We start from the raw sequence: 25,539 nt of genomic DNA, 5'->3' as shown, positions 1-25,539 counted from the left end.
CTAAGTTTGTGATCGCTCCATAGTTTGTGAAGGCTTCCCTGCGTTGTCGCTCCACCCTGCCTCCCTTCCCCGCTCCTCAATTTGTGATCGTTTCCCCTCTGGGCTGCAGCGATACCTACTTGGAGAAATGAGGAGGTTTTTTTTCTCTTAAATGACGTGGGGCTTCCAGGAAATGAAAGTGCCAAACTGCAGTTAAAGTCCACAAATTAGTTTTGCAAATAATTTGATTACTGGTGTCTCGGGCCAGACGGAATCTGCGGACGTTTCTTGCTATTTCTGCAGAGAATTTTGTTAAAAGTCTGTGGATTTCTGCGGAATTATTTTGGGAGTATCATAACTAAAACCTTAAAATATTAAATAAAATATATTATCTTTTTAACTTTTATTTAATGTTTAAAATGCAAATCCAATTAGATTCACTTTTTTAGATTAGATTCAACTTTATTGTCATTACACATGTACAAGTACAATGCAACGAAATGCAGTTTAGGTCTAACCAGCAGTCCAATAGCAGCAAGTGCAGGATACAGGAATAAGTTATAAAGTGCAGTCATAGAAAACTATGGTGATATTTACAGATGGATGTACTATGAACATTACATACAGGTTGGATAAGCTATGAACAGATTTACAATATATGAATATATGTGCAGATTGCTATTAATAATCAGTAGTGTGCAGATAAATAAACATGATTACAAGTGTATATGTTACAGTATATGAATATATGTCCAGGGATAGATAAACATGATTACAAGTGTATATGTTACAATATATGAATATATGTACAGGGATAGATAAACATGATTACAGGTGTATATGTTACAATATATGAATATATGTGCAGATTGCTATTAATAATCAGTAGTGTGCAGATAAATAAACATGATTACAAGTGTATATGTTACAATATATGAATATATGTACAGGGATAGATAAACATGATTACAAGTGTATATGTAAACAAATATGAATATATGTGCAGGTTGCTATTAATAATCAGTAGTATGCAGATAAATAAGCATGATTACAGTGTATATGTATAGTGGGTGTGTACATAATTACAAATGCCCATATGCAGTGGGTATGTACAGTTCAATAAGTAAACAGTTCAATGTGGTGCAGTGAATGTGCAAATTTTAAACGTGCAAATGTTAAACAGTGCAGTTATTGCGAGGAGTTTAAGTTAGAGGAGAGTGGGGGGTGTATTGGGGGTGGAGGGGGGGCAAAAGAGTCAGTGGGGGGCAGAGTTCAGGAGGGAGACAGCTCTGGGGAAAAAGCTGTTCCTCAGTCTGCTGGTTTTTGTCCGGGGGAGCCTGAAGCGCCTGCCGGAGGGCAGGAGAGAAAACTGTCTGTGAGCAGGGTGAAAGGTTTTAGTAAATAAAGCAAGTCTCTCATATATGATCTCTAGTAAAAGACAGAAAATATTACTGCACAATCTGCTCTGAGCTATTTATTTTTATGTTTAGGTTGGGAGTTATTTTATTGTATCAAATAAAGATATTCTTCCGATGCACTACAAGAAGCACAGAAGCATAAGGTGCTGCACTAATACCACATTTGTAAGGATTACACCTGTAAGAAGTACAAAGAAGTTATAGTTCATTAAAAAGAAACTCTAACCCATCAAGCTTATTCCTCTTGAGTTAGAGAGGCCAATGAGGTATGTGTCACAGTGTTAACGTATGTAAGAGTATTTGTCCGTATTCATTCATTCATTTTCTTGTCGGCTTAGTCCCTTTATTAATCTGGGGTCGCCACAGTGGAATGAACCGCCAACTTATCCAGCAAGTTTTTACACAGCGGATGCCCTTCCAGCCGCAACCCATGTCTGGGAAGCATCCACACACACATTCACACACACACTTATTCACTACGGACAATTTAGCCTACCCAATTCACCTGTACCGCATGCCTTTGGACTGTGGGGGAAACCGGAGCACCCGGAGGAAACCCACGCAAACGCAGGGAGAACATGCAAACTCCACACAGAAACGCCAACTGAGCCGAGGTTTGAACCAGCGACCTTCTTGCTGTGAGGCGATAGCACTACTTAATTAGCTAATTAAGTGTATATATTTACATGTCGGGTACACTTTATTTATAGCTTGTATGTATTGATTGTTCATTACATGCAAACACCACCTTTAAAGGGTTCATTTAAGTTTATGTATTACTTTTCGTAGTACTGACGGCTGGGATTGTTGGGACTAGGGATGCAACAATACAGTTAGCACATGGTTCAATACATACCTCGGTTTTTAACAGTGTTTTCGGTTCGGTTCTCATGGCTTGACACGTGTTTTTTTGTTGTTGTTGTTATTCTATGCTTAGGCAATAGGAACAGTAAGAGGTTAAGGAGAAAAAATTAAAAATGATTTATTGCAATACTCATTTTGTTTTACTTAAAAGCCAAGAAAAGTATTGTAGTTCCTAGTGTATTGTATAAAAAATGAACACTGAAATCTCTCAGCTGCTGGTAGCCTATAAACTGGGGAACACATAAAATCCTTCATTCATTCATTTTCTTGTTGGCTTAATCCCTTTTTTAATCCAGGGTCGCCACAGCGGAATGAACCGCCAACTTATCCAGCAAGATTTTATGCAGCGGATGCCCTTCTAGCCGCAACCCATCTCTGGGAAACATCCGCACACCGCACACACTACAAACAATTTAGCCTACCCAATTCACCTGCACCGCATGTGTTTGGACTGTGGGGGAAACCGGAGCACCCGGAGGAAACCCACGCAAACGCAGGGAGAACATGCAAACTCCACACAGAAACGCCAACTAAGCCGAGGTTCGAACCAGCGACCTTCTTGCTGTGAGGCGACAGCACTACTTAATTAGCTAATTAAGTGTATTTATTTACATGTCGGGTACACTTTATTTATAGCTTGTATGTATTGATTGTTCATTACATGCAAACACCACCTTTAAAGGGTTCATTTAAGTTTATGTATTACTTTTCGTAGTACTGACGGCTGGGATTGTTGGGACTAGGGATGCAACAATACAGTTAGCACATGGTTCAATACATACCTCGGTTTTTAACAGTGTTTTCGGTTCGGTTCTCATGGCTTGACACGCGTTTTTTTGTTGTTGTTGTTGTTATTCTATGCTTAGGCAATAGGAACAGTAAGAGGTTAAGGAGAAAAAATTAAAAATGATTTATTGCAATACTCATTTTGTTTTACTTAAAAGCCAAGAGAAGTACAGTAGTTCCTAGTGTATTGTATAAAAAATGAACACTGAAATCTCTCAGCTGCTGGTAGCCCATGTACAAACTGGGGAACACATAAAATCCTTCATTCATTCATTTTCTTGTTGGCTTAATCCCTTTTTTAATCCGAGGTCACCACAGCGGAATGAACCGCCAACTTATCCAGCAAGATTTTATGCAGCGGATGCCCTTCTAGCCGCAACCCATCTCTGGGAAACATCCGCACACCGCACACACTACAGACAATTTAGCCTACCCAATTCACCTGCACCGCATGTGTTTGGACTGTGGGGGAAACCGGACCCCGGAGGAAACCCACGCGAAGGCAGGAAGAACATGCAAACTCCACACAGAATAGCCAACTGTGCTGAGGTTCGAACCACCGACCCAGCGACCTTCTTGCTGTAAGGCGACAGCACTACCTACTGCGCCACTGCCTCACCCCACATAAAATCCTGCACTTTGAAAATAAACACACATGTGAAGTTAATAAAGATCAATTGGCCATTTCAAATAAACATATTTGTACTTCAGTGAACATAAATAAACCCTCTTAATTATCTCGTCTGTAACGCGGATCGAGTGCTTTTATAAGATGACAAAAGCCCACATCTCCAATCACTGAAAACGGCTGCAAGTCTTCAGCAATAAACACCCGCACTGCCTTTGTTATTTTGTGTGTCTCTCAGAACCAGTTAGGTATGTTTGCTGGAAAGATTCAGCGAGGGATTGTTGCTGTTTGGAGGACTTTATTACCTTCTCTGCTCTTCTGCCTTCAGACAGTGATATTGCTGGGTGATGGCGCTGCAGATGTGCAGTCATGGTTATACGTGTAAAAACAATGCTTGCACACACTTATTTTTTGTTCACCATTCAAAACTGAAATGTCCTCACACCGCAGATTTGAACGACGCCGGCGCTTCCTCATACTGTTGCCTCACTTCACCGCTGCTGGCCATGTAATAGTGTGGAATGATGGTGAAGCACCCCCTAACTTTAGAGCATAGTGATTGGATATTAACTCGCGGGAGGAGATTCCTCATCTCAGCTCATGGATATACAGGCACACACAGTCAATTCGGGGAGATAATAAACGCACATAAATTATTTAAGCGTAAAACCAAGAAAACTACAATTCACAAGCGCGGATTGAACCGTGGATGTTGTACCAAACGGTATAATATTTTGAGAATTGTGGCATCCCTAGTTGGGACATACAGGGATGCAAGGCTAGAATGTACAAGACATACAACAGACTCGTGTCCGAATAAATGTCAGTTAAAATCAAGAACGACTCAAGCCTTTGTTTCATCTCGAGGGGAGTAACACGCTGCTTTATTCACAAATGTTTTATGCAATATATTGCGCATAAATCTCATTCACATCTATAGATGAAAACAAATCTAATGTCTCTTTTCATTTGATAAAATAACAGCCTCATCAGGTAAACCGAGCATCAATAAATGATCCACAACTACCTCCTTATCAAATGTATTGCACATTTCAGAACAATCTTGGCCCAATATCTGTCTAACTGATTGATTCTACATGCCGCTCAAGCCCCATCATGAAAATAACTTAGCAGTTTCATTGTAATAAGGCTGAAACCTCCCGGGTCAAGTCTTGATTTAAGCAGATGTAGAGGGTTTTGGAGAACCGGTTAATTCTTGAATGAAAATTGTTGTAAAAGATTTGAGTGTCTTTAGAGCGTCTCGCAGGACTGGCGATGTGTAAGACCTGGCGTCCCATGACATAATCCTACAATATCCTACACCGCAATTTTTAAAGCTTATTAAGATGTTCATTTACTCACGTCACTTCATCTGACACGTGCGGGACGAGACTGCGGGGTTTCTGCCAGTGTAAATGGCCAAAAAGTGCAGATTATGAGGACGGCTCCCAGTTAAAACAAGAAATTATTGTTCTGACCTTGTCAAATTCTGGGCTCCGTGTAGCTGGTCAAAGTCAGTTCCAGGATTTGCAGGATTGCTGACATACAGAGTTAAGCCAGTCATTTCATTATAACCATTTATTCACTTTCATTTTGGCTTAGTCCCTTCATTAATCTGGGGTCGCCACAGCAGAATGAACCGCCAACTTATCCAGCATATGTTTTACGCAGTGGATGCCCTTCCAGCTGCAACCCAGTACTGGGAAACACCCATACTCATTAACACACATACACTATGGACAATTTAGCTTACCCAATTCACCTGTACCGCATGTCTTTGGACTGTGGAGGAAACCGGAGCAAACAGAGGAAACCCTTGCCAACACGGGGAGAACATGCAAACTACACACAGAAACGCCAACTGACCCAGCCGAGGCTTGAACCAGCGACCTTCTTGCTGTGCTCTACCTACTGCACCACCGCGCCACCTAAAGTGCAATATATTACTAAAAAATTCAAGTTCAGCACTGTGAGAAAACTCAGTGGACCTGGTCAGAAGCCAGTGAATGGCACCATGAAAAAGAAGCAATCAATCTAAATTTTCAACAACAACACCAGGCAGTCTGCAGAGAACTTTTACTAGGGCACCAGTGGACATTTCTGCATGACAATTACCCAAAACAGGAAGCAAAAGTGGTTAAGAAATAGTCAAAGGATAAAAATATTGACATGTTACAGTGGTCTAGCCACAGTCCTGACATAAATCCAATTGAGAATCTGTAGAGGGAGCTAAAAATCAGGGTCTGGGACACATACACACTGTAAATTTCAGATTTAGTTTTTCAATTTTTGTATATGCAGTTAAAGTCAGAATTATTAGCCCCACTTTGATATTTTTTTCTTTTTTAAATATTTCCCAATTTATGTTTAACAGAGCAAGGAAATTTTCACAGTATGTCTGATAATATTTTTTCTTTTGGAGAAAGTCTTATTTGTTTATTTCGGCTAGAATAAAAGCAGTTATTAATTTTTTAAAAGCTATTTTAAGAACAAATTTATTAGCCCACATTTTTTTTCGATAGTCTACAGAACAAACCATCAATATACAATAACTTGCCTAATTACCCTAACCTGCCTAGTTAACCTGATTAACCTAGTTAAGCCTTAAATGTCACTTTAAGCTGTATAGAAGTGTCTTAAAGAATATCTAGTCTAATATTATTTACAGTCATCATGGCAAAGAGAAAATAAATCAGTTATCAGAGATGAGTTATTAAAACTATTATGTTTAGAAATGTGCTGAGAAAATGTTGAGAAATGTGGGGAAAAAAACAGGGCGTCAAATAATTCAGGGGGGCCAATAATTCTGACTTCAACTGTAGTATTTTTTTTTACCACATTACTAAACTGATTTACCTATGCTCACATGACTGTAGCCCATACTGCACAGTCAATACTGAACAGGAGAGTGAATAATTTTGACTTCAACTGAGCATATTACACTCGGGAAAGCCAACATTTTGTCTTATTTCTCATATTTTTATAATAATTATTTTAAAGTCTATAATATTCCCGATGGGAATGAGAAAAAATACTGCCTTCACTCAATAATCGCTGGTCAACAATATTTTATATATTTGCAAACAGTGGCGGATTCAGGCATGGCCAATATGGGGGATCACCCAGGCTGGCATCTTGCTGGGGCCGGCATGGGGAGACAATGCAAAAAACAAAAAGTGCCCCAGTAAAAGCTTTGAAATAAAATTTGCTTTATGCAAGTGTATTCATTTAGAGTGGTTATACCAGAATAAAGACGTTAGAGACCATTCACATTTTGCGTCTTTTGCACACGCGAGTTGGTTATTCTTTATGTGCAACCGAAACAACGCTGGTGAAAACAAACTATTACCACGTGCCTCACGCGCTAATCCTAATCCCAGGTGTTTACATGCACAGCGATATGCATTGAAATGCAAGTTGACAAAACTAAAGTTCATATAATAGGATGATGATGTTACTTTGACTAAGCATGGCTATGAAGGAGGGATAATGAGTCAGGGAGGTAACTAAAACTTCATAACATTAATTCTCGGCCATGAGTCAGGTCTAAGACAACAGATAATTCTATAATACATATATTTTTTTGTATTTTATAGAACTATTGCATGATAATATTCATGAATAATATAAATAATATCCGTTATATTATATTAAATATATTATATTATATTAAATATATTATATTAAAACGTTTTTGAATATTACTCCAGTCTTTACATTGCTTTCCAGTATCATTTAGGATTGGTTTCTATTATTTATTTACAATAATAGGTGAATAATAATAGTAATGATCAACAAATAGTTTTTTAATTGAAAATAAATCAATATATTTTAATGTGTTTATAATAATTATTTTAAATGTATATATTTAAAGTAAATATTTGAAAATTTAAAATATATATAAAATCGGGGCAGCACAATCACCTCGTAGCAAGAAGATCACTGGTTCAACCTCTGGCTGGGTCAGTTGGCATTTCTGTGGAGTTTGCATGTTCTCCCCGTGTTGGCGAGGGTTTCCTCTGGGTGCTCCGGTTTCCCCCACAAGTTCAAACACATGCGCTATAGGGGAATTGATTAACTAAATTGTCCGTAGTGTATGAGTGTGAATGAGTGTGTATGGATGTTTTCCAGTGATGGGTTGCAGCTGGAAGGGCATCCACTGCGTAAAACATATGCTGGATAAGTTGGTGGTTCATTTCGCTGTGGAGACCCCTGATTAATACAGGGACTACATGAATGACTGAATATATGAAGTCAACTATAGTGTCTTTGTTTCTTGGGGGATGGGGAGGGGATTTATATTTGGGGTGGATTCGCCCAGGGTGCCATTTAATCTAGAATTGCCGCTGTTTGCGAATCTAAGTGCAAACATAAAAATATATCCTACAAGGAAAAACATATATGCACTGAATATATGAAATAAATGTCAGCCGACTCTGTCTGGTCCTGAGGATAATGAAGAAAACCCAAACACAGCCTCGCTGCTCTACGCTGCAGGAATAAGACATAATCCTAAAAGCAAAACAGACGTAAAAAGCACCATGAAACTAAACTGTTTCAATGTCTAAACACACCGTGACCGAGAGCATCTGTTTTCCCCAAAGAAACTCAGATGATCTGCTGAACACGTAACCTCAGCAAACAGCCCGTCCTTGGGGACTCTGATCATCTTGTCCATCAGGATTACATTTGGGAATAGAACTGTGAGCGGGAAGCAGTTATCAGTAAACACACATAAATCAGTCCTCCTTTTACCCCTCTGTTTTTTTTATTTTTAAATACTTAACTATATTTCACATATACAGTTGAAGACAAAATTATTAAATTATTTGTATTCTTTGTTAAATATTTCCCAAATGATGTTGAACAGATTCAGAAATTTTCACAGTATTTCCTATAATATTTTTTCTTCTGGATAAAGTCTGATTTGTTTTATTTTGGCTAGAATAAAAGCAGTTCAGGTCAATATTATTAGCCCCCTTAAGGAATATTTGTTTTGGACTGTCTCCAGAACAAACCCCAGTTATACAATGACTTGCCTAATTACCCTAACTTTACCCTAATTAACCTAGTTAGCTAGCCTTTAAATGTCTCTTTAGGCTGAATACTAGTGTCTTGAACAACATCTAGTCTAAAATTATTTACTGTTATCATGGCAAAGATAAAATAAATCAGTTATTAAAGATGAGTTATTAAAACTATCATGTTGAAATGTGTTGAAAAAAATAACGACTATTAATATAACGAGGGATCATAGAATTGCATTTTCATTTTGGTTACCATGTCTGACGAATAAATATCAGTATTTGACATCAATATGATGTTAGTTTAGGATGTTTGCTCGATGTTGGGTTTTGGTCACTTTCTAACAACCTAAAATCAACTTAAAATCAACCAAAAATCAACGTCATTTGATGTAATTATTAAACGTCAAAATAACGTTGTCCTTAGACGCTGGCTAGATCTTGAATTTTGGTCACCTGACATCACAACCTAAATCTAATCTAATATTAACGTCTTATGATGTTGTGTGCCTGCTTGGCAATAACTAGATGCACTACAGAATGTTTCGTTTACACACATACAAAAATTACATGTAAATGTATCAGCTTTTAACAGCGTAATACTCACAACTTACTACTCTTGACTACTTCTGGAAGAGCTACATTTTTTCAATCTCCTATTCGTTCACTGCTACAAACTGTAAAAAAAAATATGATGCGACCCCTCACAGAGCTCGCTGAGGCCCCCTTGTGGATCAGGCCCCCCCTGTTGGGAACGGCTGCCCTAACGTCATGGGGACATTGCATTTTGTTTGATTATGAAAATCATTTTGACGTCAGAACTCAACGTCAGACCAACATTAAAACTAAAACCAATCAAATATCAACGTATATTGATGATACAGCTTGACGTTGTGTTGACGTTACCACAATGTCTATCAGACGTTGGATTTTGGTTGCCATATCTGATGAATAAATGTCAGTATTTGACGTCAATATGATGTTAGTTTAGGATGTTTGCTCGACGTTAGATTTTGGTCACTTTTTAACAACCGAAAATCAACCAAATATCAACGTCATTTGATGTCATTATAGGACGTCAAAATAACGTTGTCCTTAGATGCTGGCTAGATCTTGAATTTTGGTCACCTGACATCACAACCTAAATCTAAGCTAATATTAACGTCTTATGATGTTGTGTGCCTGCTGGGCAATAACTAGATACACTACAGAATGTTTCGTTTACACACATACACAAATTACATGTAAATGTATCAGCTTTTAACAGCGTAATACTCACAACTTACTACTCTTGACTACTTCTGGAAGAGCTACATTTTATCATTCTCCTATTTGTTCACTGCTACAAACTGTAAAAAAAATATGATGCGACCCCTCACAGAGCTCACTGAGGCCCCCTTGTAGATCAGCCCCCCCCCCTGTTGGGAACGGCTGCCCTAACGTCATGGGGACATTGCATTTTGTTTGATTATGAAAATCATGTTGACGTCAGAACTCAACGTCAGACCAACATTAAAACTAAAACCAATCAAATATCAACGTATATTGATGATACAGCTTGACATTGTGTTGACGCTACCACAATATCTATTAGATGTTGGACTTTGGTTGCCATAACTGATGAATAAATGTCAGTATTTGACGTCAATTTGACGTTGGTTTAAGACGGTGGCTCGACGTTAGATTTTGGTCACTTTCTAACAACCGAAAATCAAACAAATATCAACGTCATTTGATTTCATTATTGGACGTCAAAATAATGTTGTCCTTAGACACTGGCTAGATCTTGATTTTTGGTCACCTGACATCACAACCTAAATCTAAGCTAATCTAATCTGTGCCTGCTCGACAAACTAAATGCAGTACAGAATGTTACGTTTACACACACATGCACAAATGACATGTAAATGCATCAGCTTTTACAGCGTAATACTCACTACTCACTCCTCGAGTACTTCTGGAAGAGCTACATTTTACTCACACTTTGAGTAATATCTACAACAGATACTTTTACTCTACTTGCACTACATTTTTAGGCAAGTAATGGCTCTTTCCACCAGTGATTATTAACAAGACAATATTGTTTACTTGTCTAGATCAGTGGTTCTCAAAGTGGGGGTCGGGACCTCCAGAGGGGTCACGGGGCAATGAAGGGGGGTCGCCTGGTGATTTCCAAAAATCTATTTATTTTTATTAAACCATAAGAATTACCATACATTATCCATAACTATACTGAAAATAAAAATAGTCGTTTATAGTTACTATATACTATATAGTTACTATAGTAGCTTATAGTTACTAGTTCTATTGGATTGCGCCCCTGGGGTAATTACATTATTATAAAGGCAGCAATAGCGTCAGATGCATTTTGATTTTATAACATCAGGTTATACTTTCTGGCACATTTAAAGCACTGACACAAATTTAATTTGTGTGTCTGCGTCATTGCTTGCAAGGTTTCTTTATTTATAACCACCTCAGAGGATATTTGGGGTCGCGAGTCACTGGCATTGTTATTTTGGGGGTCGCGGGCTGAAAAGTTTGGGAACCCCTGATCTAGATAATGCTTCTTGATTTAAAAATGGTTAGATATTTGGACTAGAACTAGACCAAAGCACTGATTTCAGTGTGCGTCTGTTAGCCATTCTGCAAAACCAGCGTGCTAATGCTCATACCAGCCACACGGGTTGCGACCCTAAATGTCTGTTTAAGATCCTTCTTCGGGTCTCTCGACATTTTGGCCAATTTTACAGCCCAAGCTCAATGCAAACCGTCACTCAATCCGCCCTAGTTATAAGACACGCACTTAAACACATCCTCACGATGCTCGCTTTGCGATCCGTGAGGAACGACAACTTTATTGCTGCCATAAAAACTTTGCAAGCATGCTGTATTTCCAATGAACAATTTAACCTGACTTAGATTGTGCTCAGACGCAGTGGAGATGAATGGGATTGGCCGCATTAATGCTTCAAGGCCGGGGATTTTCCTTCGACCAGCGACTCCATTCAAATATTTGTCAACTCCCGTTAGAAACATTTAATAGTAATAAAATTTATGGCCGCGCTTTCTGCGGGATACTGCCCTCATTGTGGAAACGGCCATAAATGCTACCAATGCTTGAGTTATGAAACCCAGCACCGGGGAGTTTATTTCCAAAAGCCTGATATTGAGAATTTAGTATTTTATTCCATTCAGAGATAAATCCTCCTGTAGGATGCAGCAACATGATGGGGAAAAAGGAGAAATGGGTGAAATGTTTGCATAGTGTTGGGTGTTGTGTAAAGTAACCAGCAACTGTAACTAAATTACTTCTCTGCTAGGAAAGTAAAGGGTTTAATTTTCATTTTTAGGTAATGTAATTACAGTTATACTGGCCTTCAATACTGTAAATAAATTTAACAGCTCCGTATAAATCATTTTAGAGAAGGAGAGGAGTTGTAGTTTTTGTTAAACAAATATACTTAGCAGAGTAATTGTGTTTCAATTTGTAACATTTATTAAGGTGATTGAACATGCTTAAGAAACAATTAATCATGTGAGAAATTAAATAATGAATATATAATGCTTGCATTTAGAGAAGTAGAGTAATTAATACATATCCTATGACTGGCCACTTTATTAGGTACACCTTACTAGTACCAGGTTGGACCCACTTTTGCCTTCAGAACTGCCTTAATCCTTCATGGCAGAGATTCAACAAGGTACTGGAAATATTCCTCAGAGATTTTGCTCCTTATTGACATGATAGCATCACAAAGTTGCTGCAGATTTGTCGGCTGCACATCCATGATGCCAATATCATTTTCCACTACATCCCAAAGCTGCTCTATTGGATTGAGCTCTGGTGACTGTGGAGGCCATTTGAGTACAGTAAACTCATTGTCATGTTCAAGAAACCAGTCTGAGATGATTCACGCTTTATGACATGGTGTGTTATCCTGCTGGAAGTAGCCATCAGAAGATGGAGACACTGTGCTCATAAAGGGATGGACATGGTCAGCAACAATACTCAGGTAGGCTGTGGTGTTGACAAGATGCTCAATTGGTACTAATGAGCCCAAAGTGTGCCAAGAAAATCTCCCCCACACCATTACACCACCACCACCAGCCTGAACCACTGATACAAGGCAGGATGGATCCATGCTTTCATGTTGCTGACGCCAAATTCTGACCCGACAATCTGAATGTGTCAGCAGAAATGGAGACTCATCAGAGCAGCAACGTTTCTCCAATCTTCTATTGTTCAGTTTTGGTGAGTCTGTGTGAATTGTAGCCTCAGTTTCCTGTTCTTAGCTGACAGGAGCGGCACCCGGTGTGCTCCTCTGCTGCTGTAGCCCATCCGCCTCAAGGTTGGACGTGTTGTGTGTTCAGAGATGCTCTTCTGCAGAGCTCGGTTGTAGTGAGTGCTTATTTGAGTTACTGTCGCCAAACTATTAGCTGGAACCAGTCTGGTCATTCTCCTCTGACCTCTGGCATCAACAAGGCATTTGCGCCCACAGAACTGCCGCTCACTGGATATTTCCTCTTTGTCGGAGCATTCTCTGTAAACCCTAGAGATGGTTGTGCGTGAAAATCCCAGTAGATCAGCAGTTTCTGAAATACTCAGAACAGCCCGTCTGGCACCAACAACCATGCCACATTCAAAGTCACTTAAATCCCTTTTCTTCCCCATTCTGATGCTCGCTTTGAACTGCAGCAGATCGTCTTAACCATTTCTACATGCCTAAACGCATTGAGTTGCTGCCATGTGATTGGCTGATTAGAAATTTGCGTTAACGAGCAATTGCACAGGTGTACCTAATAAAGTGGCCGGTGAGTGAATTAACAGTTGAAGTCTAAATTATTAGCCGTCCTAAATTATTCGCCCCCCTGTATATTTTTCCTCAATTTCTATTTAACAGAGAGCAGATTTCTTCAACACCTTTCTAATCATAATAGTTTTAATAACTCATTTCTAATAATTGATTTATTTTATCTTTGCCATGATGACAGTAAATAATATTTGACTAGATTTTCTTCAAGACACTAGTATTCAGCTTAAAGTGACATTTAAAGGCTTAACTAGGGTAATTAGGGTAAAGTTAGGGTAATTAGGCAAGTCATTGTATAACAGTGGTTTGTTCTGAGACAATCCAAAACAAATATCGCTTAAAAGGGGGTAATAATATTGACATTAAAAAGGCGTTTAAAAAATTTAAAACTGCTTTTATTATAGCCAAAATAAATTAAATAAGAATTTTTCCAGAGGAGAAAAAATATTATAGGAAATACTGTGAAAAATTCCTGAATCTGTTCAACATCATTTGGGAAATATTTTTTTTAAAAAAAGGAAACAAAAATTCACAGCAGGGCGAATAATTTTGACTTTGTCTGTATCCCTCCCTCCTTTGCTATCCCTAAAAACATTTACACGATAAATAATTCCACAAAAGGGATGGTGGGAATAGCCGAACCTGAGCAGTAAATCAGGCCGTCTGCGGGCAGGAAGCTCAGTGATGGTAACAGGAGGTTCTTCAGGAATCCACTGGAGCTGCACTTCCAGGATTGCGTTCCCATATGGCCGAGATGCACTAGTTAGTGTCTGGAGACGAGTAAAGTGGAGACGTCAGGCTTGACATGTTCATTCCAGGACTTTCAAAACTGCTATCATCCTGGAGATTTATGCTCCAAAAGACGTTCAGTAATATGTATTGCATTTTATGAGGATTACAAAGGAGTAATGAGTATGTATAGTACGATTATTTCTCCATGAATCCGTAATGAGTAAATAAAATAAAATTAAAGTGAAATAAAGAAGATAAGTAAATATATTTAAATACTAAATTCTATTTATTTCTTTGCTCTGACAGTATATAATACTTTTGATATTTTTCAAAACACTAGTATTCATATTAAAATGATATAATACAATTTAGTTTTTAGGTAGTGCTGTCGCCTCACAGCAAGAAGGTCGCTGGTTCGAACCTCGGCTCAGTTGGAGTTTCTGTGTGGAGTTTGCATGTTCTCTCTGCCTTCGATTGGGTTTCCTCCAGGTGCTCCGGATTCCCCCACAGTCCAAAGTCATGCGGTACAGGTGACTTGGGTAGGCTAAATTGTCCGTAGTGAATGAGTGTGTGTGTGAATGTGTGTGTGGATGTTTCCCAGGCATGGGTTGCGGCTGGAAGGGCATCCGCTGCCTAAAAACTTGCTGGATAAGTTGGCGGTTTATTCCGCTGTGGCGACCCCGGATTAATAAAGGGACTAAGCCGACAAGAAAATGAATGAATGAATATGTAATTTTGTGTGTTTTTTATCCCACCAAATCAGTGACATCCCTTTTAAATTTGACAATTAATGAGTTAAAATCCTGTAATTTTCTAAACAATTTAGTAGTTTTGATCAGGATTGAGGTTGACTAACAGATTTATGCAAAAAAAAAAAAATAAATTTAATATTAATTTGATGCATTCTTACATGCATTTTTCATCCCGAACATAACAAAAGGCTAGTGAATTTGCCCAGAGCGTATCATTGAGTTTTCGTTTTTAATTCAAAGTATTTCCACAAAATATGTGTCAAAATAAGATCTGTCACCCAAAATCCTCCCGCTAGCTGAAGCACATAGAAAGTTACGGCCAAATGATGACACAAAATCACCCCGGAGTGGATGAAAACATCCCCAACAGTACATAAGGGTTAAATTCTATAAGGATATGTATATATTTATGATTAAGCATTTAGGAATAGGAATTTATTATAGGAATTTAACATGAAATATTTAACAAGGACATTCATTCATTTTCTTGTCGGCTTAGTCCCTTTATTAATCCGGGGTCACCACAGGGGAATGAACCACCAACTTATCTAGCAAGTTTTTACGCAGTGGATGCCCTTCCAGCTGCAACCCATCTCTGGGAAACATCCACACACACATTCACACACACACTCATACACTACGGACAATTTAGCCTTCCCAATTCACCTGTACCACATGTCTTTGGACTGTGGGGGAAACCGGAGCACCCGGAGGAAACCCACGCGAAGGCAGGGAGAACATGCAAACTCCACACAGAAACTCCAACTGAGCCGAAGTTCGAACCAGCGACCTTGTTGCTGTGAGGCGACAGCACTACCTACTGCACCACTGCCTCACCTTAACAAAGACAATTAAGATTATTTGAAATATATCATTTACAAGAAATATATGTTAGTTTATTATAAATAAAAATAATAATGAAAGCTAATAATTTACTGAAAGATGAATAAAACATCTTTGAATGAACAGGAAAAATGAACAAAATGCATTAAAAACAATGACAAAAAACTCTAAATTTAATTTGTATTTGATCATCACATCTGTCAATTTTAAATTAAACTTTAAAAAATAAAACAAAAGCCAATAAACTGACGGAAAAAAAGTTTGTAAATAATTGAACATCTTCGCAATTATTAATTTAAGCCACATTACCTATTTCAGGGCTGAGCCTGGTGGGAGGCCACATGGGAAAGCTAGGTTGCTGTTGGCAGGGTTTTAGTGAGGCCAGCAGGAGGCGCTCAGCTTGTGGTCTGTGTAAGTCCTAATGCCCCAGTACAGTGAAGGGGACACTAGACTGTCAGTGGGCGCCGTCTTTCAGATGAGAAGTTGAACCGAGGTCCTGACTCTCTATGGTTATTAATAATCCCATGGCACTTCTGGTAAAGAGTAGGAGTGTAACCCTGGTGTCCTGGCCAAAATCCCGCCATCGGCCCTTACCCATCATGCTCTCCCAATCATCCCCATCCACTGAGCTGGCTCTATCACTGTCTCTCCACTCCACCAATAGCTGGTGTGTGGTGAAGCACTGGCGCTGTTGTCCTGTGGCAGCCATCGCATCATCCAAGTGGAGCTGCACACTGGTGGTGGTGTGGAGAGACCCCCCCCCCCCCTCATGATTATGAAGCACTTTGGGTGTGCGGCCATACACAATAAATGCATTATATACAGTAAATACACATTACATTACATTTCCCTCTTCATTAGCATTACCCAGTGACTGATTATCTGAAAAGCTGCTTCATACGTGGAGCAAATTTTCCTGTAAGCTGATCCCTTTCCTCCACATGAATAAAATGCACCGATGAATCTTTCACAAGACCAGAACACAAATGAATAAACTAAACGTCGATTCTCTTTCAGTGTTTTCCATTACTGAACACTCGATGTAATGTATAATAAAAGAATTACTCATTTCTCAGGCCAGCGTTCAAAGTGTGAAGCAGCGTTTCATTAAACGACGTGGAGTCACACATTATAAAGTCAGAAACAGACCTCAGTGTGTTGTGAAGCTGATAATATAGGACAAAAGAGGTCTGCACTGTAAAAAAAAGAACAATTAGTTTTTGTCTCATTTTCTAGTCCAAATATCCAAATATTTTTCTTAAAAACAGGCTAAATAGGCGTAACATCCTGTGGAATAAGGGATACGCATTTGAAATAGTTATACGCATTTGACATACTTAACCTGCGGGACGATAACGTATAACCCGTGCCTACAGACACATTTGCCAAAGAAGCAAAATGGAAGAAGAATATTGCTTGAAACAGACGTGTTGATGCCAAAAAAAGCGCTGATGTTGACCTGGATCTGCATCATAAACGCAACAAATAGGCATTACCTTTTATTTTACAGCTTATAAAGCATGTATGCACATTAATGCAATATCATATTTAAACAACAAAACTGTTTACAAAAAGTCAACATATGTGCGCATTGTTGTTGTCTTCTCATCACGCAGCGCGCGCACTTGAGCCGCGATGGAGAGAAAGGAAACCACGTCAAGACATAATCTTTAAAATAATGATTTCTATTAAAAATGTAAAAAGGTTTTGTGATTTATAATAATAACAGCGGAGCATTAAATAAATGCATATTTTCCGTGGAGCGAGCGATTTTAGGAAGTCTACGATTTTTATTTGACGGAAGACAAAAATATGACTGGTAAAAAACAGCCTATGCAGGTTATTAAAAATAATCAGTCAGTATTTTCGATTTGTAATATAAATTAATTATTTAAGTGGAAAATTATTTAGGGCAGTTCTATTTATTTTATTTATTTTATTTAGTTTATTCTGTTCTTCTGTGCTAAACACTGCAGGTGCGTGAAAATGCTCTGTTGTATTGTTCTATTATTAATATAGAGCAAATAAAAATAAATCAGTATTTTATGCAATATTTAATGTGTCAGACACAAAATAGACACGTCAATTTGTTTAATATAAAATTAATAGTAATCTGACCAGTTAACCGTTAATAACCGATTAATGAGCGGCGGTTGTCGGTTAGCAAAATTAACCGAAATGAGCATCCCTAATCAAAACTATTTCTAAATTCAGTTCTAATTTCCAGTAAAGGAATAAATGAACAAAAATAACAAGGTGTGGTCTGAAATTGAGTTATATCCAAACACACGTCCTGTTCTTATGCCCCATATGCTGATGCAGACATCTGCAAAACCCCACAGCTGTACAAATCTACACTTGTGTTTATTAAAGCAAATATAAATATGCATTGGTGGTTCATTCCGCTGTGGCGACCCCAAATTAATAAAGGGACTAAGCCGAAAAAACGAATGATAAATGTGCATATAATAAACAATACCGCTAATAATAATAGCGTTATACAGATGCAGACTGTCATGAATAAACTAAAAAAAGCCCCCACGAGGTGAAGAAGATATGGAGGCAGTGCTGTTTATATTTAAAATATTTTATTAAAAAATATTTATTTAAATAGCGTGGCGCAAAACTTGAAAATTAGAGTTGCGCTGGTCTGAAAATGGCAACAAATCGAGCCAAACACATCTTGCGCCTTATTGCACCGGATGTATGATAGGGCTCTTAGAATTTTTGTCTTGTTTCTAGTACAAATATCTAAAAATCTAAAACTTTTGCAAACACAGCATCTGCAACGCTATAGGATAAAAAATTAACCTTCTTACTCTCTCTTTACTTTTACTCCTTTACTTTGATGGAGTGAGGAAACGGTGGAAACTCACTCCACTGAAGACATCCATTAGCAGACATATGTAATTTCCATTGTTAAGCTCAAAGATTTGTTTCAAAACTATTTCTAAATTCAATTCTAATCCCCAGCAAAGAATAAATGAACAATAATAAAAAAGTGTGGTCAAACAACTGAGTTATATCCAAACACACATCCTGTTCTTATGCCCCATATGCTGATGCAGACATCTGCAAAACCCCACAGCTGTACAAATCTACACTTGTGTTTATTAAAGCAAATATAAATATGCATTGGTGGTTCATTCCACTGTGGCGACCCCAAATTAATAAAGGGACTAAGCTGAAAAAACGAATGATAAATGTGCTTATAATAAATAATACTGCTAATAATAATAACCTTATACAGATGCAGACTGTCATGAATAAACTGAAAAAGCCCCCCGAAGTGAAGAAGGCATGGAGGCAGTGCTGTTTATATTTATGTAAAAAAATAATGATTTTTGTAACATTTTAATCCTTTAATTGTTTTAATTTGTAAAGATCTTTGTGTATTGCCAACACAATCTCACGGCAATTCGTAACTTTTTCATTTAGTGGCTAATTCGTATGAATTCGTACAATCTAATTCGTACAATTTAGTACGATTTGCTTATCCCCCAATGACGGTTGTGGTTAGGGGTGGGGTCAGGTGCCACGCCTCCTTTTTAAAATCGTGCCATTTCGTACGACTGAACTCGTACGAATTCGTACGAATTAGCCACTAAACTGGCAAAACGTAAAATACTTACGTTTTCTCGTGAGATCAGGCTGGTATTGCTGTTCATCCTGTGTGTATTCAGCAGTGTGTATGCATTTGGACCTTTATAGGCGCGTAACTAACCGTGCTCTGTGCTGGACTTTAGAGCAGCCTTTAGTTGATCAATGGCGCTGTCTTTTTTAGGTCCTACAAAATGCAACGCACCAACAATGCACCCTCACACACCTCCTTTATAGACCAGCACACTCATGAGTCCACAAAGTGACGCAAGTGGATTTACTATTTAAACAGCCTGGCGCAAAAACATGAAAATTAGGGTTGCACGGGTCTGAAAATAGCAACAAATCGCGCCAAACACATCTTGCGCCTTATTGCGCTGGGTGTATGATAGGGCCCTGTCAAAAAATTGGCAGTTTTTGTCTGGTTTCTAGTCCAAATATCTAAAAATTCTTGCATCAAGAAAAACATATGGTCTTGTTTTAGGAAATATTATTCCAAAACGAAGTGGGTTTTTCGTTAAAACAAGCAAAACAATCCGACAATGGGGTAAGAAATATAATCTAGTTTTCCTTCTGACATAAAATCATTTATAAAATAAAAAATAAATTTAATAAGTTATAAAATAATAGTTCCCAGAGATGGGTTGCAGCTGGAAGGGCATTCGCTGTGTAAAACATGTGCTGGATAAGTTGGCGGTTCATTCCACTGTGGCGACCCCTGATTAATAAAAGGACTAAGATGAAAATAAAATATAAATATAAATTATTTTGCTTGTTTTAAGGGAAGAACTCACTTAATTTCGGACAATATTTCTGAAAACAAGACAATATGTTTTGCTTGTCTAGAAAATGCTTCTTGATTTAAGAATTTTTAGATATTTGGACTAAAATCAAGACCAAAAAATCCAAGTAAGAGAATCTTTTTTTTTGCAGTGTGGGAATCGTAGCGCATGAAATATAAGCCAAGCAGGACTTGTAAAATCCTTTTGATAAATTAGTTTGTATTCCCCTATTTTTCCTTTTGTTCATCCTGACATAATTTAGAAAACCCAAAGTGTTTTCAGTCCGCTCAGATCCTCACGCTGTGCTCGAAGAACATCAGATCCTGAATTTAAGGCCCTTCGGAGACTCGATGGAGATCCTAAACACGATTTTCGGGAGAAAAGAACAACAGAAAACATCCGCAGGCCGGCTGCAGCGCTAGCATCAATCAGCCGCAGGATCTGCAGAGGAAATGTTGTTAAACGCATTAACCTTTCATGACAGTCCAGCGGTAATTTGGCAGATTCTTATAAATGCTCTCTTGGGCAAACATATAAGTGGCTGTTATTTATGTGCCTGATTCAACATGTTTCCTAGATAATAAACCCTCTGTTATTTTCAAAAACTAAAACTTTAAAGGGCACCTATGATGAAAATCATCTTTTGTAAGCTGTTTGGACAGAACTGAATGTAGGTATAGTGTGGAGTGATAGAAACACAATAAGTCTGTTATTAAATTTCCTGATGTTAAAATGGGATCCAAATCCCTCCCATTTTGTGGCCGACCGCAACGTGATGTAGAAGTGTGGTTTCCCCGCCCACAGAATTGATTGACAGGCAAGCATTAACATGTCTCCGTAGTAATGCATATAATTATATCAACAAAACAGGACGTGCACAAAGCAACAAGGATTAAAGGATCTGCTCAGCTCTCTGTTATGATTAATCATCAATAAATGTGTTCAGGAATGAGTTTCATAGTGCATTTGTGTAATGAATTACAGCGATTTTACCAACTTCATCAGCACAGCCGCATGTCAGTACTGTACAATTATAAAAGAATACGCTTTAATCCTGGTTTATGGATGTTGAATCAGGTTATTTTGAACATGAACATATTGGATATCCATATAGCAGTGGATATTAACCTGTATCCGGTCACATTTGCCATGCAAAAACAGTGCGAAGTTAAACACTGTGTGTGTGTGCGTGAACTTTGTAACAACATTGTGTGTGACTCATCATGGCCACTCCACAACAAATCCATCAAATAATCATTGGGAAAGTTCTTACTGTAGCATTTCTTACAAAAGCTACGCGAGATCTGCTTCCTTCATGTGTGTCACTGTGCTGTTCATCTGATGCAGCCGAGGCGGCGATTGAGGCACACTCTGACAAGCATGTGGGAACGGTGGGCAGGGAGAACTACAATTAAAAGGCACAGGCCACAAAAACAGCTACACTGTGTTCAGAGCAGACAATTCTAACATTCTGAACGCTATAATGGTCACACTTTACAATAAGGTTCATTAGTTAATGTTACTTAACGCATTTACTAACATGAACAAACAATGAACACTACATTTACTACAGTATTTGTTCATGTTAGTAAACGTTAGTTAATGAAAATACTGTTGTTCATTGTTAGTTCATGTTAACTCATGGTGCATTAACAAGCATGGACTTGAATGTTAATAATGCATTAGTAAATGTTCAATTATGATTAATAAATGCTGTACATGTGTTGTTCATGATTAGTTCATGTTAGTAAAAGCATTAACTAATGAATCTTATTGTAAAGTGTTACCGCTATATGATAAATAATCTAATGGGTGTTTTGAGCTGAAACTTTATCTTATATCCTGAAAAAGGAGTAAAATAGGTGCCCTTCAATGAAACTGTTTTGGATAATATCTAGTGCTGGGCAAAAAATAATCACATGCAAAATAAAAGTTTGTTTTGACAATTTAAATGTGTGTACTGCGCATATTCTTTATGTACAATTTAAGTCAGAATTATTCGCCCTATATGTTTTTCCGCAATTTCTGTTTAACAGATTTTTCTCAACACATTTCTAAACATAGTTTAAATAACTAATATCTTATAACTAAAACATAATATTTGACAAGATATTCTAGAAGACACTAGTATTCAGCTTAAAGTGACATTTAAAGGCTTAACTAGGGTAATTAGGGTAAAGTTAGGGTAATTAGGCAAGTCATTGTATAAAAGTGGTTTGTTCTGGAGACAATCAAAAACAAATATTGCTTAAGGAGGTCAATAATATTCCAAAAAATTAAAAACTGCTTTTATTCTAGCCAAAATAAAACAAACAAGACTTTATCCAGAAGAAAAAATATTATAGGAAATACTGTGAAAAATTGCTGAATCTGCTAAACATCATTTGGGAAATGCATTGGTTTTTTTTTGGCTTAGTCCCTTTATTAATCAGGGGTCGCCATAGCGGAATGAACCGCCAAGTATTCCAACTACTCCCTTCCAGCTGCATCCCATCACTGGGAAACACCCATACTCTCATTCACACTCATACACTACAGATAATTTAGCTTACTATATTCCCCTATAGCGCATGTGTCACGTCACCAGACAGAGAGGATCCAATTGCAAGTAATATTTATTAGTAAACAGAAAAATCTGTATCAAAGGATACAAAAATAGCAGGAAACCGGAGAACAACGCAACAGCCAAGTTCCAAAACAAAGAGAGCCCCCTGGCCAAACGAAGTCGTCATCCAATGAACAGACAGCCGAAAATCTTTAGACAAACAGACAGAACAGGGACAAACAACGGACTGATAGCCAGCAGTAGCCTGAATATATAGCCAGTAAAATTGGGATCAGCTGGAGGATGCTGATAAAGTCAGCTGATTCGAGAGCACGCTGTCAGCACAAAAGGTAAACAAACACACACCCTCGCACACAACACACTTGGCATGACACATAACATGCAGAAAGAACACACAGACCCATAAACCATGACAGCATGTGTTTGGGCTGTGGGGGAAACCGGAGCAAACCCCGCCAACATGGGGAGAACATGCAAACTCCACACAGAAATGCCAGCTGACCCAGCCGAGGCTCAAATCAGCAACCTTCCTGCTGTGAGGCGACAGCGCTAACCACTGAACTATTTGAAACAGACAAAAAGTCTATATGATATCACATTTCAGCATTGTGCATTATGAATAATTGATTCAGTCTACTGTACTGTACATTATTTCAAATTTCTTTTATTAGGTTTTTACATGAAATATCAACCATAACAGTCATTTTATAATTATCCTTCCATGTTAATGTTTACACTACCCCAACCCCGATTGAACATTTCCCTCCCTCAAAAGCCTCTAACTTTCCATTAAGAAAAAATAAAATAAATAAATAAATAATAATAAATAAAAATAAATAATAATAATACTAAAAAGTACAAATAAATAAATGAATGAATGAATAAATAAATAAAAATAAATAAATAATAATAATAAATAAAAATAAATAATAATAATAATAAAAAGTAAAAATAAATAAATAAATAAATAAATAAATAAATAAATAAAATAATAATAAATAAAAATAAATAATAATAATAAAAAGTAAAAATAAATAAATGAATGAATGAATGAATGAATGAATGAATGAATGAAAAAATAAATAAATAAATAAATAAATAAGATGAAAATAAATAACAAATATGTGTTTATTCATATATTATTGCTCAGTTTAAGAATCAAGAGAGCTTGCCAGTAGATAATCTAAAAAGGGGCGCCACAACTTGTCAAAGGTCTTTAAAGAACCAGTAAGTGATAGTCTAATCTTTTTCAATTTAATACAAGTAAACACTTCTTTTATCCATGCATCAAAAGATGTCGGATAGACATGTTTCCACTTTAAAAGGATGAGACGTCTCGCTTTTAAAGTAGTAAACGCTAAAGCCTTCTGGACCGTTACTGAAAGGTTGGCATCTACTGTACTGCCAACCCAAAAATGGCCAGAAGTGGATTTGTATCCAGATCTATGTTGAATGCATCTTTCAGAGTTTTAAATATTTTAGTCCAATAATCAAATAATTTAGGGCATTCCCACAACATATGGATGAGATCCGCTGGTGACTGTTTGCACCTGTTACATGCATCACTGACAGAGGGGTATATTTTAGCAAGTCTAGCATTAGTGTAGTAGACCCTATCTAGAATCTTACATTGTATAAGCCCATGTCTTGCACATATAGAAGAGGTTTGTGTGAGCTCAAGAATATGCTCCCAGTGTTCATCAGAGAACTCAAAACCTAAGTTCTCTTCCCAGGCACCTCTGGCTTGATTTGCAGAGCTTGGATTAATGTTGTGATTCAGGTTACAAAAGGTAGAGATGCAATGTTTTGAGTGTGGTTCAAGCTTTAATAAGTTATTTAATGGAGATTCAGGAGGTCGATTTGTACTGTACATTATACTTTTACTTTATAGGCATATCATTAGCTTAAGCAAAATGAATGGAAAATGCTTGGAATTGAAAATGTGCTGAGCGTCCTTCAACACAAATGTGAAATAAAACATGACAAACAATGAAAGCACATTACACTTGGTAGTGTGCACTGAGGGCGAGTTCACAAAATGTCAGCACATAACTCATCCGGAAGAGATATTTGTCAATACAGGGAGTCAGTTTTACTTTAGAAAAACTGAAATATCAAATCAATCACAATCAGTCAGAATAAAAGATTATCACTCTCCCCCGCTCTCTCTGTCTAAGGGTGTACCTCAAGGTTCCATTTTGGGACCTTTGTTATTTTCTCTCTACATAAACGACCTTCCTTCAGTCTGTCCAAATGTGCTGATTCAGATGTATGCAGATGATGCAGTTATTTATACACATGGTCAAAACGCAACTCAAGTAGCAGATAAACTTACACAAGCTATGGCTCATGTCTCACAATGTTTGAACCAGTCCTGTTTAAAACTGAATGTAAGCAAAACAGTTGCCATGTAATTTTCTAAAACAAACATAGCAAATAGGGCAAGGCAGTGGCGCAGTAGGTAGTGCCGTTGCCTTACAGCAAGAAGGTCACTGGGTCGCTGGTTCGAACCTCGGCTCAGTTGGCGTTTCTGTGTGGAGTTTGCATGTTCTCCCTGCCTTCGTGTGGGTTTGCTCCGGGTGCTCCGGTTTCCCCCACAGTCCAAACACATGCATTCAGTGTGTGTGGATGTTTTCCAGAGATGGGTTGCGGCTGGAAGGGCATCCGCTGCGTAAAAACTTGCTGGATAAGTTGGCGGTTCATTCCGCTGTGGCGACCCTGGATTAATAAAGGGACTAAGTCGACAAGAAA

At 37.8% G+C, this 25,539-nt stretch overlaps 2 long non-coding RNA genes across 4 annotated transcripts in view; one reads left to right on the top strand and one right to left on the bottom strand.

Moving 5' to 3' along the window:
• Positions 1 to 16,491, top strand: part of LOC147839502 (uncharacterized) — a 140,315-nt gene extending 123,824 nt beyond the window's left edge. The window contains exon 3 of the long non-coding RNA XR_015519189.1: positions 16,159 to 16,491. This is a non-coding gene — a long non-coding RNA (uncharacterized LOC147839502). The remainder of the gene's footprint in view (positions 1 to 16,158) is intronic.
• Positions 1 to 25,539, bottom strand: part of LOC141379469 (uncharacterized) — a 171,322-nt gene that overhangs the window by 6,439 nt on the left and 139,344 nt on the right. The window lies entirely within an intron of this gene.

The sequence above is a fragment of the Danio rerio genome, chromosome 20, assembly GCF_052040795.2.
Source record: "Danio rerio strain M-AB ecotype USA chromosome 20, GRCz13ab, whole genome shotgun sequence".
Lineage (NCBI taxonomy): Eukaryota > Metazoa > Chordata > Actinopteri > Cypriniformes > Danionidae > Danio > Danio rerio.
The sequence above is the reverse complement of the archived record's forward strand: the minus strand, read 5'-3'. Positions and strand labels throughout refer to the sequence as shown.